The 13,030-nt window shown below is 34.4% G+C and overlaps 1 non-coding gene across 1 annotated transcript; it reads left to right on the top strand.

Moving 5' to 3' along the window:
• Positions 1-12,363: 12,363 nt before the first annotated feature.
• On the top strand, positions 12,364-12,437 carry TRNAE-UUC (transfer RNA glutamic acid (anticodon UUC)). The gene has a single exon. It is a non-coding gene; the product is annotated as a tRNA-Glu (tRNA).
• The last annotated feature ends 593 nt before the right edge of the window (positions 12,438-13,030 follow it).

Here is a 13,030-nt window from a genome sequence, read left to right as displayed (position 1 = left end):
GATGGTCCAGGGAGCGCAACTGAAATGGGTTTTGGCTCAAATGTGGAGCTGTTTTCAATGAGTTAAGCTAGGTTTTGATGAACAATAAAGAGAAAAGTATGATGGAATGTCTTGAGAGGTACTAAGCTACCAAAAGGGCATCTAGATGTGCTTGCAAGTCAAATGTTTAATTCATAAACCAAACTAGAGATTGACTGAAACAACATTCATCTACTATGCAATTACAGAGCAAGAGCAGTTCAAAGGCTACCTAGCTGACTTCAGAATATGTCTATAGTTTATAAAACAAACAATAACAACAAACAAACATATGTTCATTCCCCAGTGGAGTCGCCAATTTGTTTCTAGGAAAAATAGTATTCCTAAAGAATGCTAGCCCTCTAGGTTTGGCAGCTACCCTAGAAACAATAGTTTAAAGAAATCCAATGATTTCTTCTATGTGTAACAGATAAGAGAAAGATAATGGAACCAACCTAGAACTTCCGCTTAATCCCTTGCTTGCTCTCTCTCTCCTTTGGCAGATCCTGCAACTCCTCCCCGTACTTAACACGCTTGGAGAGTACCTGTACAAGTATAGCAACAAAGAACTATCAAAGTATCGTGATCTATTACAACATAAACATTACAGAATTAGATATATAATGAACAAATGATAGAATTCACAAATGATAACATTCACAATTTCACAATCATATGGAAGAAAACTTGAAGAACTTTATTAATAAAAAGGAGATTTACAACCCAGTTGCCTGATCCAGTGCCATCCTCCCAGCTTCAATCCTTCTTCACCTCATGAAATGGAAATATCATTCCAACAAGAATACAATACTCTCTCCTAAATTACAAACTATCAGCACTTACTTGCAATTCACATATTCCAGCCTCCTGGATCTCTTGGATGAGGGATCCATTATAGATGTGTGCAAGGGTGTGAGTCATCCATGGGGTTTGATTAGTGTCATTCCACTTGTTACAGTTGATTCCATAAGAGAAGGGATTGGAGATTTTCTTAGATCCCTTACTCATCCTTGGGCGAATTCAGAGAAGCAAGTGGCACAAGAGAAGTTTCTAGAAGATTCCATGAGCAACCACCTAGCAAACTGTCTCGCACATTTGTCCATCCTTGCCCGTCGCACCCTATAGAAGACCTAAACAGTATGCATCGCACCCTAGCAGTGTACCACTCAGTATGCATCGCACTTTGCCAGTGGAGCAGTTAGTATGGTTCAATTTAGGCAATTTCTGGATGGTTTCTCAGATGGAACTTTTGGGGAATGATGTATTCATATGACTAAGTTCTTTCAGGGTATGAAACAACTCTTTTAGGGGTTGATGAGCCCTAGTTTATTGACATATAAGTTTGGGTTGATGTGCCCAAATATGTCTATAACACATACCGAAAATGGTAATATATGATAGAGATGCTAAATTCACTTCTAAATTTTGGAAAACACTATTTGGAGGAATGGGCATGCATCTTAATTTTAGTACTTCCTACCACCCTCAAACTGATGGAAAAATAGAAAGGAAAAACCAGATTCTAGAGGATATGCTAAGGATGTATGTCATGGACAGACCTGCTAAGTGGGAAGATTTCCTACATTTAGTAGAATTTTCTTATAACAATAGTTATCAAGCCTCTATAAAAATGAGTCCTTTCAAAGCACTATATGGAAGGAAATTCCATACTCCTTTAAGCTGGAGGCATCCAAAAGACAAGTTGGTAATAGGACCTGATATGCTACAAGAAATGGAGTAGGTATTGAAGAAAGTAAGGCATAATTTAAAGGTTGCCCAAGACCAACAAAAAAATTATGTGGACCAAAAGAGAACACACAGAGAGTTTAAACTAGGAGAACATGTATATGTAAAATTTAAACCAAGAAAGAGCACTTTGAGACTAGGAACTTGTTCTAATTACAACTAAGGTTTTGTGGTCCTTTTGAAATCCTAGCTAGAGTCGGGCCAGTAGCTTATCAGCTAGCATTTCCCATCCATATCAAAGTACATAATGTTTTTTCATGTCTCCTTACTAAAGAAATATGGGCATGATAATTCACACGTAATTGATTGGAATGTGTTTCAAGTGGAACTAGAAGGAGATTTATAGGTAGAACCACTACAAATTTTAGATCAAAGAGAAACTATGCTCCAGAATTGAGCCATCAACTAGGTGAAAGTGAAATGGAAGCACTTTATCCTACAGGAGGCCACCTAGGAGATGGAAGAAAAAATGTGGGAAGCATTTCCAACTTTGTTCCAAGAGGAAGGGAAATGAAAGGAACACATTGAGGATGATGTTTAATTAAAAACGAGGAAGATGAAACACCCCTATGCTTATAATTTTTTAAACATTTACTATTTCAAGACATTAAGCTATTATTGGATTTAATGGCTATGGAAGCCATGATGGGACTTATGTGATGATATAATTATTTTATTATTATTTGTGTTAATAAATAAATTGCTTGGAAATATTCAAGAAATAGCACTAGAGTTAGAAGACTTCTTTTCAGCCTAGGAAAAAGTTGTTGGTGGTCAATTCCACATGGTGGAATGTTGGGAACGATTCCCCTAGGGTCCATTTTGGGTTTAAAAGCCCAAGTTTTGGGGCTAACGACCCAATTTTTGTATAAAGAATGTAAAGTCTCCACATTTTGTGGTCGTGGAGAGTGGAGATGTGAATAGTAAAAAAGGGTTTCTGCCCTTAGTTTAGATAGCTTGTGTTAGCTTGATGAGATCCGCCCTTGGTTCGCGGGCCATGGGAATGTATAAAAAGGGAGTCTTAGAAGAGTCTAAAGAAGTTTTTGGTAGAGTTCTAAGTTTGTTTTTGGGTCTGTGAGAGCTAAGAGCAGAGAGCCATAGCGTAGGAAGAGGCTCTGCAGCTGAGAGCACAGAGGCCTAAGGTAGAAGTCTGCAGTTGAGTGCGCAGACCCTTGCAGCTGTGTGTGAAGGGAAGTTAGAGTATGTACTAGAGACTTGAACCATCAATAAAGAGAATTATTTTGGAGATATCTATGTATGAGTTATTTTACTTCTATTATGAATGTTTGTGATTATGTTTTGTTGAATACTGGGTTTATGATTTAATGTTATATTGATGCGCGAATCTATGTATTTTACTTTTCCATATGAACGCAATTAATAATATGTGTTTACGCGAAGATAATCATAATTCATGTTGAAGTTAACCAATACTTAAACTAATCGGGGTCGACACAGAAGTAAGGATAATTACAGAGGCGTGTAAGCATCAGAATTGAATATTTAGGGTCCACGAAGGACGATCGGAAACTTTCGTGGAGGCTTCAAGGATGAATAAGTGAAGTACATTGATAAGCCCTAAAGGGCTTATAGGTCTGCGTGAAGGAAGGGTTAGGGTTAAAAATGACATCACAACTATCTCAGGGTTCGGAAACTTGTTTCCTGCATCCCCCCATATTGCTTCGGGTGAGACTTCAGTCCGCGCTCCGCGGATTGATGCCGAAAGGGCCAGTAGTGTAGGGATTTTCTTAGTTAATCAATGTTGAACCTGAGTTAGGTCCCATCAAGCCAACATGGACCTTCCCTAAAATTCTCCTAAAAATCCCTAGGAGAAAAAAATCAAAAGAAATTAAATTAACATAATGGGAGAGAAAGATTATGTTTTTTTTTTTGTAAATCTTGGCAGGTCCATCCATTTTCTATTATATATTAGGCAAATTTACACCACATAGATTTATCGGGTGGCCTCAACTTTCCCTAAGGGGAAACCAAGTCTGTTGGCCATCGGTCAACATTATACGCCATCCAAAAACAAAATTTCTTCTGTATTTCTAGGAGAGCTAGGTAAGTCTCAGTCTCGTGTATAAATACTATATAACTATACCAACTGACATATGCAACATAAAATTTAAAAGCTACCCGCATAAACAAAAACTAAGCATAATGAAACTAGTCTTTCTGAACATTCTGCTCATCAGAGACAGATGCTACAGGAGCAAGATCTTCAGTAGTTTCCCCTGGCATTCCATATAGCTCCACGATGCAAGGGATGTGACGGTCAATACGATCCATCCTGATGTCTTGTTTGTGCAACTGAAATAGGATTTTCTCCATGTCTTTTTTATAGTCAAGCAGGCCCTGCATTGTGACTACCATCCCCACAGAGATTTGTTCCATCACTTTCCTAAGAAGAATTTTCATCAAGAAGTACAAGTACAAGGTGTGTTTGAATTGCGTAATTCTACCTCTTGTATTCCCTGGATCAGGAACCAACGTCCTCCAGTCTTCTATCTCCTAATTTGGTTCCCTTTCCTATTTGATCTTAGCTTCCCAGTTGTCAATCAGCTTACGGATTCCTTCATTCGTTTCATCCCAGTATGTCGCAGTTGCCTCTGCGATGAGGTGCTCAGCAGGCTTACAGACCCTGTGGCCTTTCGTCGTGCTCGGTCTCTTGGTTGCCCAGTGGGTTGGGCCCCTACTGCCACGACCATGCCCTCTCTTTGCTGGAGCCATACCCTATTCCTTGATGCCCTGTGGACAGTCAAACAACGTTAGTGCCATTAGTCCATTCACATCATCTCGACTCAACTGCTCATACCATGCCTCTCTGCCTTGCTTCGCCTTCTGCGAGTTAAGGTATCCCAGTGCCCACAAGTGGCTAGGGGAATTAGGCTTCAAGCGTGGTTCCCCAAGCTCCTCATAGTGCCCCTCCCCCTTGCCATGGTGCAATTACATGTCATCACACTGTAGTTGGAGCCAAGCCTTCAGGCCCATCTAGAGTCTAGCTCTGTGATGGCTATTATACCCACATGCAACTCCCTCAACTAGCATCTGCTCGCCATGGTTATGCTTGCCCCTCTGTCCCTTATACTACCCTGGGTTCCTAGCTGCACCCTTGTTGCCATGCGTATGCAGATGTCAGGGTTTTCTCAACAGATTACTGACATAGCTAATATCTTGCCCCCTTGCCCGTGACTCTTTCCTACCTCTCCCTTCACCACTCAACCCCCCAGACATGGCATGCCCATTATACCCTATACCCCTGGACTGAGCCACTAAGTAGGGGCCTGTATCTCTTCTCGACCCAATATTACCAGTGCCATTGCCGAGACTCTGGCTTAAATGCAATAAAACCCAAATGCAGTGCCGGGCCTTGGCCCTCCCTTTCTTCCCCCTGTTTCTCTCAGACAGTGTTGCGCCCCACTGGGGCGACCTCTTTCCCCTCCCTTCCCCCCAGTGAAACCCCCACCATCTCATGTAATTGATGCAGGAACGAGACTGAATTACATACCAGAGAGTCATTGCTAGGCCTAACCAAGGTGCCTTTGCCTCTCTTCCTCTCTGAGACACCTTCCTTCTCCACTGCAAATTTCTCCTGCCCAACACGTCGAATGCCATTCCCATCTTCGCCACCCTGCCTTATTCCTCCCTCTGCCACCTTGCCAACCCACTGACCATGCATTCATGGCTAAGGACATTGTACCCCTTGCCTTGAGCATGTGGGGGGTGGCGATAATTATCATCCTGATACAAACCATGTCACTTCAAAGCCTGTCGCCTCTGACACCCTCTCTCATCCCAATCGAGAGGGGAGAGAAAGATTATGTTAATCAATTAGTTTGATAGAAATACTAAGTGGGGTGGAATAATGAACTATGAGAGAGAAATGTGTGCTTTAAAGAAAAAGAAAAGGATATTTTTCTATAAAAAAAATTGAAACAAAAAGACTAGGAAAAAGCTTATCAGACCTTAAAGGAGGGCACTGCTAAAAATTTGTTGGGAATAAATCTATAAAAATAAACCACCTAAGAATCAAAGATGATGGTGATTGTAGAGAGAAAGAATATCTTATCTCGGGGGGAACTGGTAGAGGCAGTTCATGGTTGGGTGGAATGTGCTCAGTTCCTGAATATTCCCCAAGCATACTAGTTAGCTGAGAATTCTGGTACCACTTTCATTGGTCACACTTTCAATTGTTATTTAATTGTTGTATGTATATATCGATAGATGAAAATGATGTGTTTTTTTAATTATATTCAACATGTGAAGAGTTTGTGTGAATAATTGTATACTTTGTTAAGTCCTATTGCTCTCTGGTTATTGAGTACATGTATATGCGCCTAATAGTAGGGAGAATATCTATGTATATAAAGTTATTGATTGAATTGAAACTGCATGTTAGGTTTTCTGTTCTTTTACAATTTTATTCTTTATTAATAAAATTATATGCATGCATGAGAAATTTTTCAATCATAGAACATGTTTTATTGGTAAAGGAGGGAATAGAAGTAAATTAATAAAAATAAGTCTGCTATGGTTATCCTAGTGAACACAACTTAAGGATACTGAAGACTTATTATGATCGTGCATGTTGGTTGAAGTACCTACATATCTTTAAAATAAAATAAGGTATAGGATTCGTGTTCCTTTTAATTTAGATATGGGACATCTTCTGGTTGTAAGTCTAGCCAAAAAGGTAAATGACATAAAGAGTAACTATGTATAAATTGATTAATGATAACCTAATTATGTAAAGCAATTTATAGTCTTTAGCATGATTATTCAGTCTTACTGATTTAGAGTCGAATGAATCACTAGTTCCTTGGAGATTATTAAGCTCGAAATAGTTTTCCTTGTACCAAATTGGTTGATTCCTTGAAATTAATAAAGAAAGGTAAAGTAAATCTATCAATTAAAGCTTATAGTTCTTGACTGTAATGGAAATGAACCAAGATATATTCAATAAAGAATTATACAAGTCTGATAAAAAACATAGATAGTTATTAATCTAAAGTATACCTGGGGGGAAATTGTGAGAAATTTGTATAGTAATCCCTTAAGCTAATAAGTAACATAGTCTAAGTCAATTTTGGTTGGATGAGAATCACATGAAAGAACTATAATAAAGACGAGGGTATCACCTTATGAATTGAATAAAAGAATATTGTCATTTATGCTGACGAAAGATAAATAAATTTCATATAGGACAAGATACAAAGAGTTAACTCAAGTCCACTTAAAGGCCTAAAATCATAAAGCTATCTCTAGAAAAATAATTAATTCAGGCTTTAGAGAAACAAAGGGTTGAAGCCTTTTCGTTGGCTCTATAAATCGACAAAGAAAAATCACCTCATGGTTAGACAAATTCCCAATTCATATGAAAACCAAAAGGGAGATTATAAGTACATCTTAAAATTGAAATCAAGCAGAGTAATGGTGGTTGAGTTTGACCAGACATATTATATCCCAAACATATATGTAGACATTATCATTTGTTGGATCATATACGAGGCTACATAACCTTGTTAATTAAAAGGAAATAGAACATACAGAACCAGAGAGCCATCAAAGTCAAATATAACACCACACTATTGATACAAAAGAAAAGAGTTCCATTATGAAATATAAACGCATTACAGTCATTACAGAGGTAATAGTATCAAAGGGCTATTGTAAATCTCTAAAATAATAAGGAGTTGAATCTAACAGACTCACTTTCAACAAAATAACTAAATGACCAACATGGCAATGAGAATTTAGAGGACTTATGATAGAAGTTCATAGAAAATTGCCCAGCTTGGCCACCCAAGACAAGAGGAGAAACCAAGTAGAGTGTCGACCTGTAAGATACACACTGGAATCAAAGCGTTGAAAACCCAAGGTTTTTAATACATTGAAAATCCAACAATTGCTTTGTCAATTCCATTATTGTTACCTAGAAGGAAAATGACATAGGTTAATTAGGATTGAGTTAAGAAAAATAACCAGTGATAAGTAACTTGGATGAGAGTCCCATTAAAACCATCATTACCTATAGGAAGGTTACATGGCTATCCCAATATGTGTATTTTCCTTCAATAGAGTAACAAAAGGTAATAATTAAACTTCAATACAAATCAGAAGTGTGCCAAATGCCATATACCCAAATCATGGGACGAGCCACGTAAGCTCTGTTTATAGTTACCTGTTGGAGATAGGACAAAATATATCCAAAGAGACCTGTAGAAGAAATCAGAGGACACATTAGAGGATGTACCAATACATTCAATAAATTTTGGAGAACAAAGTAAAAAAGTTGAACAAATGAGATCATAGGTAAAACCCCAAATTCGAAGCTAAGGGTTTAAACCCAAAACTCAAATTAAACTATATAGAACTCAAGATTCACGTCGTATGCCTAAGTTCCGAAGAACATAAAACCAAGAGAAGTGTAGAAAATATTACAGTGGCTTATAGGAAGGACCTAAAATAAAAAGAAAAAAACGCTAAACTCCAAAGGTGGCAAATGGCCCTATCCTACAGTGAAATGAAAGAGATATTGGGAAGTAAATATCATTACTTATTCATTGGGTAGAACGCCGTATGAAAATAGCGAGCCCCAATTCTCCTTGGCCATATGGAGAGTGAAAGGAGTTAGGGTTTTAAAGAAGCAAACAAAATCACAATAAATAAAACCATAAAAGTTCCAGTGAAGGCACACACTCACCTATAAAAATAATTGTAGAGTATGCCATTTACTCATGGAACCAAGTCGATAAAAGAGAAAAGCAAAGTGCACGAATAATACAAGTCTCACCTACGACCATAGTCAAGAGGATTAGTCTCAAAGAGAGAATGAACTGCAAGTAGAAACTCATAAAATTGAAATGGCATTATCATTGTAATTAAATTCAAAACAAAAATTACCTTAGCGTTGCGGGGTATCCTTCTTTTCCATAGCAATTCCACTGGTAAAATGATGAGTTACAGGCCTGAAACCATGATAAATATATAAAAAGTCTAACATTGCTAGCACACCTTACCAACATGCAGAGCGCTGCCTAGGGGACATCAAGAATGAAATGTGTTCGAATTAGGGAGGAAGGGTTTTTGGAAAAACACTAACCCAATATCCACTATTGGATCAAGCCTTTCATCCTAATTGTTTGAACTATGACCATCGCAGTACGCCATGTGAACACCATGCGAAAGGTGCAACATGAACTATAGACCAAACGACAAGTATACACCGGGACTTAGAATCACTAACCACTTATCCCACATTGATATTTGAACCAAGAGGTGCAACTTATATGAATTTACCTTTATTCCTCTAAAATCAACAAAGGAATTGTATATGCGCCAAAGTTTGAGACTTGGAGCGCTAGGTATTATAATGTATCCATTGTTAGCCAATGGATTTATTAAGGAATGCATGTCAACAATAAACCCTACTTGAGTTCCATTATCCCACATATGCACGATCAATTAAGACTTAAAGTAATAAAAGACCAGGATAAATACATAAAAAGCAGGTTCGAAGTGAGATTAGAGTTAGAGGAAAATTATTTTATGATGTGCTCTCGAGACAAAGGGAATAGTGTTAATTCATATGGGTAATATGGGTCATCATTCCCACGAGGGATACTTTGGTAACAATATATGTATGTTAATTCATATGGGTAATATGGGTTATCATTCCCACTGGGGATACTTGGGTAACAATATATGTATATACATTCTCACTAGGGATACTTGGGTAACAATATATGTATTATCACAAATGGAAAAACCAAGTGGAAGTGGAAGCTCGAACAAGAAGACATTAAGGACAAAAGTATTATCACAAATGGAAAAACCCAGTGGAAGTGGAAGCTCTTGTACAAGTGGAAGTGGAGGCTTAAGAGGGATTATGTCACATCATTACAGACTCAAATTGAATTTTTTTGTTATTGTGGATATTTTAAAATGGCTAATATAAATTTTATATTATTGATTGAATGAATTACACATATCTCTCTTATTATTCTTATTAGAAAGCACTTGATATTTTTTTATTTTATTTTTTAACTTTCAATTTTTTATTAATACAACATTATAATATTTCCTTTTTAACATTTTCTTTCTATATATAAATATATATAAAGTTGATATCAACATAAATTAGTTAACATAGTTCTTCAAATAGTTTATTTAAATACAAGGTTTAAATATTTTTGAAAAGTATAAGGTTGAAGCATCTTACTCACACTTTTTTTACTTCTAATTACTTTGTCTCTTTTTAAAGTTGATATGAAATTATATTATGTCATGTGGACATCAAAATAATATCCACAAAAAATAGGCATAAATTAATTAACATAGATCTTCAAATAATTTATTTAAATACTAGGTTGAAATATTTTTGAAAAATAGTAAGGTTTTAATATCTTACTCACATTTTTTTTTATTTATAATTACTTTATCTCTTTTTGAAATTGATACAAAATTATCTTATATCGTATAGACATGGAAATAATATCAACAACAAATAGAATCAAGTAGCAATAATGAAGTTGAGATTATTAATATCTTATAATATTTTTAATTAAAACTAACTAAATATATATATTTATTTTTATTTTTAGACAATATTTTTCTATTTGAAAAAAATTATTTTTATTTAAGAAAAATATATATCAACCTTATAAAAAAAAATCATATATTACACAAAATATTTCTCTCAACACAACAATAACTTTGCTCTATATTGATTTGGTTGGATAAATTTACACTGCTTATTACAATGATTTGTTGTCTGTTTGTTTAGTTGGATAAATTTACGCTCTCTCTTATAATTTGATGAATTTTAATTGTTATAGCATTTTACTTCGATAATATATTTTCCCAAAAAGAATCAAGAATAAATACACATTAATGTTGAAATATAGCTACCAAGAACATTATAATTCTTTTTTGAATAATTTACTTGAGAGTTGTTGCAATATGATTTGGCCAAGCCCCATTGCCAAATACTATATATATTTTAAAAGGCTCATTTCCAGTGTCTTCATTGTGAAGATTTCGTGATTTGTTTGGTTTGATTTCCTTAATGATTATATTTTCTATAAGTTAGATGACTTTTCGTCGGTAGCTTTGTGAGAATGACTGTTTTTTCTAAAATTAGATGAAATATTGGTGGCTGATATTAATAATCAATAAAGTTAGAATGAAAATGATAGCTAATTATTTAAAAGTTTATTTTTTCAAACATAAGAAAATATGATCCAAAATTTACAAGACTTTTTATTCTTTTAGATTATTAACAAATTATTTTAGATAATTAGTTTGGTTAATATACAGTGATGTGTATTGAGGTGTTGAAAGTTGGATAATTCTAAACAAGATTCATTTTAATTAAGAATCTAACATAAATAGAGACGGATCAAATTTCTTTACATGTAAACTTTTTTAGAGTGCAAAATACAATGTGTTGTTTTTCATTGTTTAAATTGTTTTCTTTAATACTAATTAGAGTATATATATGACCAAATAAATGTTTTAATCATAACAACTTAATTTTTTCATGAAATATACACAATTTTTTTAAATGATATATAATACATACTAGATTTACATTAAAATATTTTACATTATATGTAAATCTAGACATTTTATCACACAAATTAAAATGGTTTTTATTAGTAATATACTTTTAAGTATGTGTCAATATTAATTCTTATTAAAATATTTTATTGATAACTCACATTGAATATTTTTTATATACAACATTAAAATGTTTTACTTTAACAATTCCTTTCTATATATAGATATATATCAAGTTGACATCCATATAAATTAATTAACATAGATCTTCAAATAGTTTATTTAAATCTCTTGTTGAAATATTTTGAAAAATATAAGATTTAAACATTTTACGCATACATATTTTTACTTCTATTAATTTTTTTTAATTATAGTGGACATTATTTTTCTATTTAGATTATAATTTTTAATTTAATTTTTATTTTAAAAGATGATAAACGACCTGACAAACTCACACATCTTACACATCCTCTTAAACTAGGCTATAAAATAAACCTCTAAACTCAATAAGTGTCTCAGACTCAATTATATTTCTTTTATATTTTATAATAACACATAAATATATAATTATTAATAAAATTGTAATAAATTACATTTTTAAAAACATAAATAAATTCAAACTTATAAAAAAAATATATATATTTTTATACAAATTCAACCATTTTTCAATCTTTTTTAACACAATAAAAAAATAAACTACTAAAATTATATCAATAATAACTAAACCAATAACCCTTAATGTTAAATTTTCCGCTTTAAAAACAGATAACCCTTCATATTAACATTTTCCATTTAAAACCTGAGTTCATTACACCAAATATCATCCCCATTATACAATATAAAAACGCTCGTTCTGTGCTCGCAAACATGACATAGACTTACTTCACATCTGATCTAAGGAACATCAAAGGCGGTTTATTGCTCCTGCGCATACCGCGCTGAGTGAAAATTTGCCGGAACTAGTTAGGTCGGCAGGAATAAAATAGCGGTAAGATTCCTATATTAAGTTTAATAAACCTCGACGAAAGTAACGCCTCCGTTGTCGTCTAGTCCGGTTAGGATACCTGGTTTTCACCCAGGCGACCCGGGTTCAAATCCCGGCAACGGAAGAAAGGATTTGAAGTTTTCTTCGTTTTCCGAGCCAGATTTAATTTACGAGAGAAGGGAGTAACAGTATACGGGACAAAGCAATCGCACCCGCAAAGTTACAATAAATAGATCGAAAGTTCAATCCCTTTCGGACCCGCAAAGTTACAATGGATCGAAAGTTCAATCCCTTTTGTGCTATATAGATCGAAAGTGTTTCAGCTATCTAGTTGAGTTTTTGAATATCGGTATTATATTGAGTTGTTTCAGCTATCTAGTTGAGTTTTTGAATATCGGTATTATATTGAGTTTTTAAATATCGGTAAGGGGTTTATTGAAATTACAAATTTTTAGGTTATTTGGTTGAGTTTTTTAATATTCGTTAGGGATTTATTGAAATTACAAATCTTTTATATTATTTGGTTGAGTTTTCTAATATCTATTGAAATCACAAATTTGATGGATGAATTTTAAAGTTCAATCTTTCTTTGTGCTATCAAGTTGAGTTTTTGAATATCCATAAGGGATTCATTGAAATCATAAATTTGATGGATGAACTTTGCACAATCGAAATGCCATAAGGGTTTTTCAGGGTGCTGAATCTATATATTTAGTC

Source organism: Pinus tabuliformis, chromosome 3_2 (assembly GCF_031772625.1).
Source record: "Pinus tabuliformis cultivar Carrire ecotype Pingquan chromosome 3_2, CPIR1, whole genome shotgun sequence".
In the NCBI taxonomy this organism is placed as follows: domain Eukaryota; kingdom Viridiplantae; phylum Streptophyta; class Pinopsida; order Pinales; family Pinaceae; genus Pinus; species Pinus tabuliformis.
Note: the sequence above shows the minus strand (reverse complement) of the source record. Positions and strands in the feature narration are given on the sequence as shown.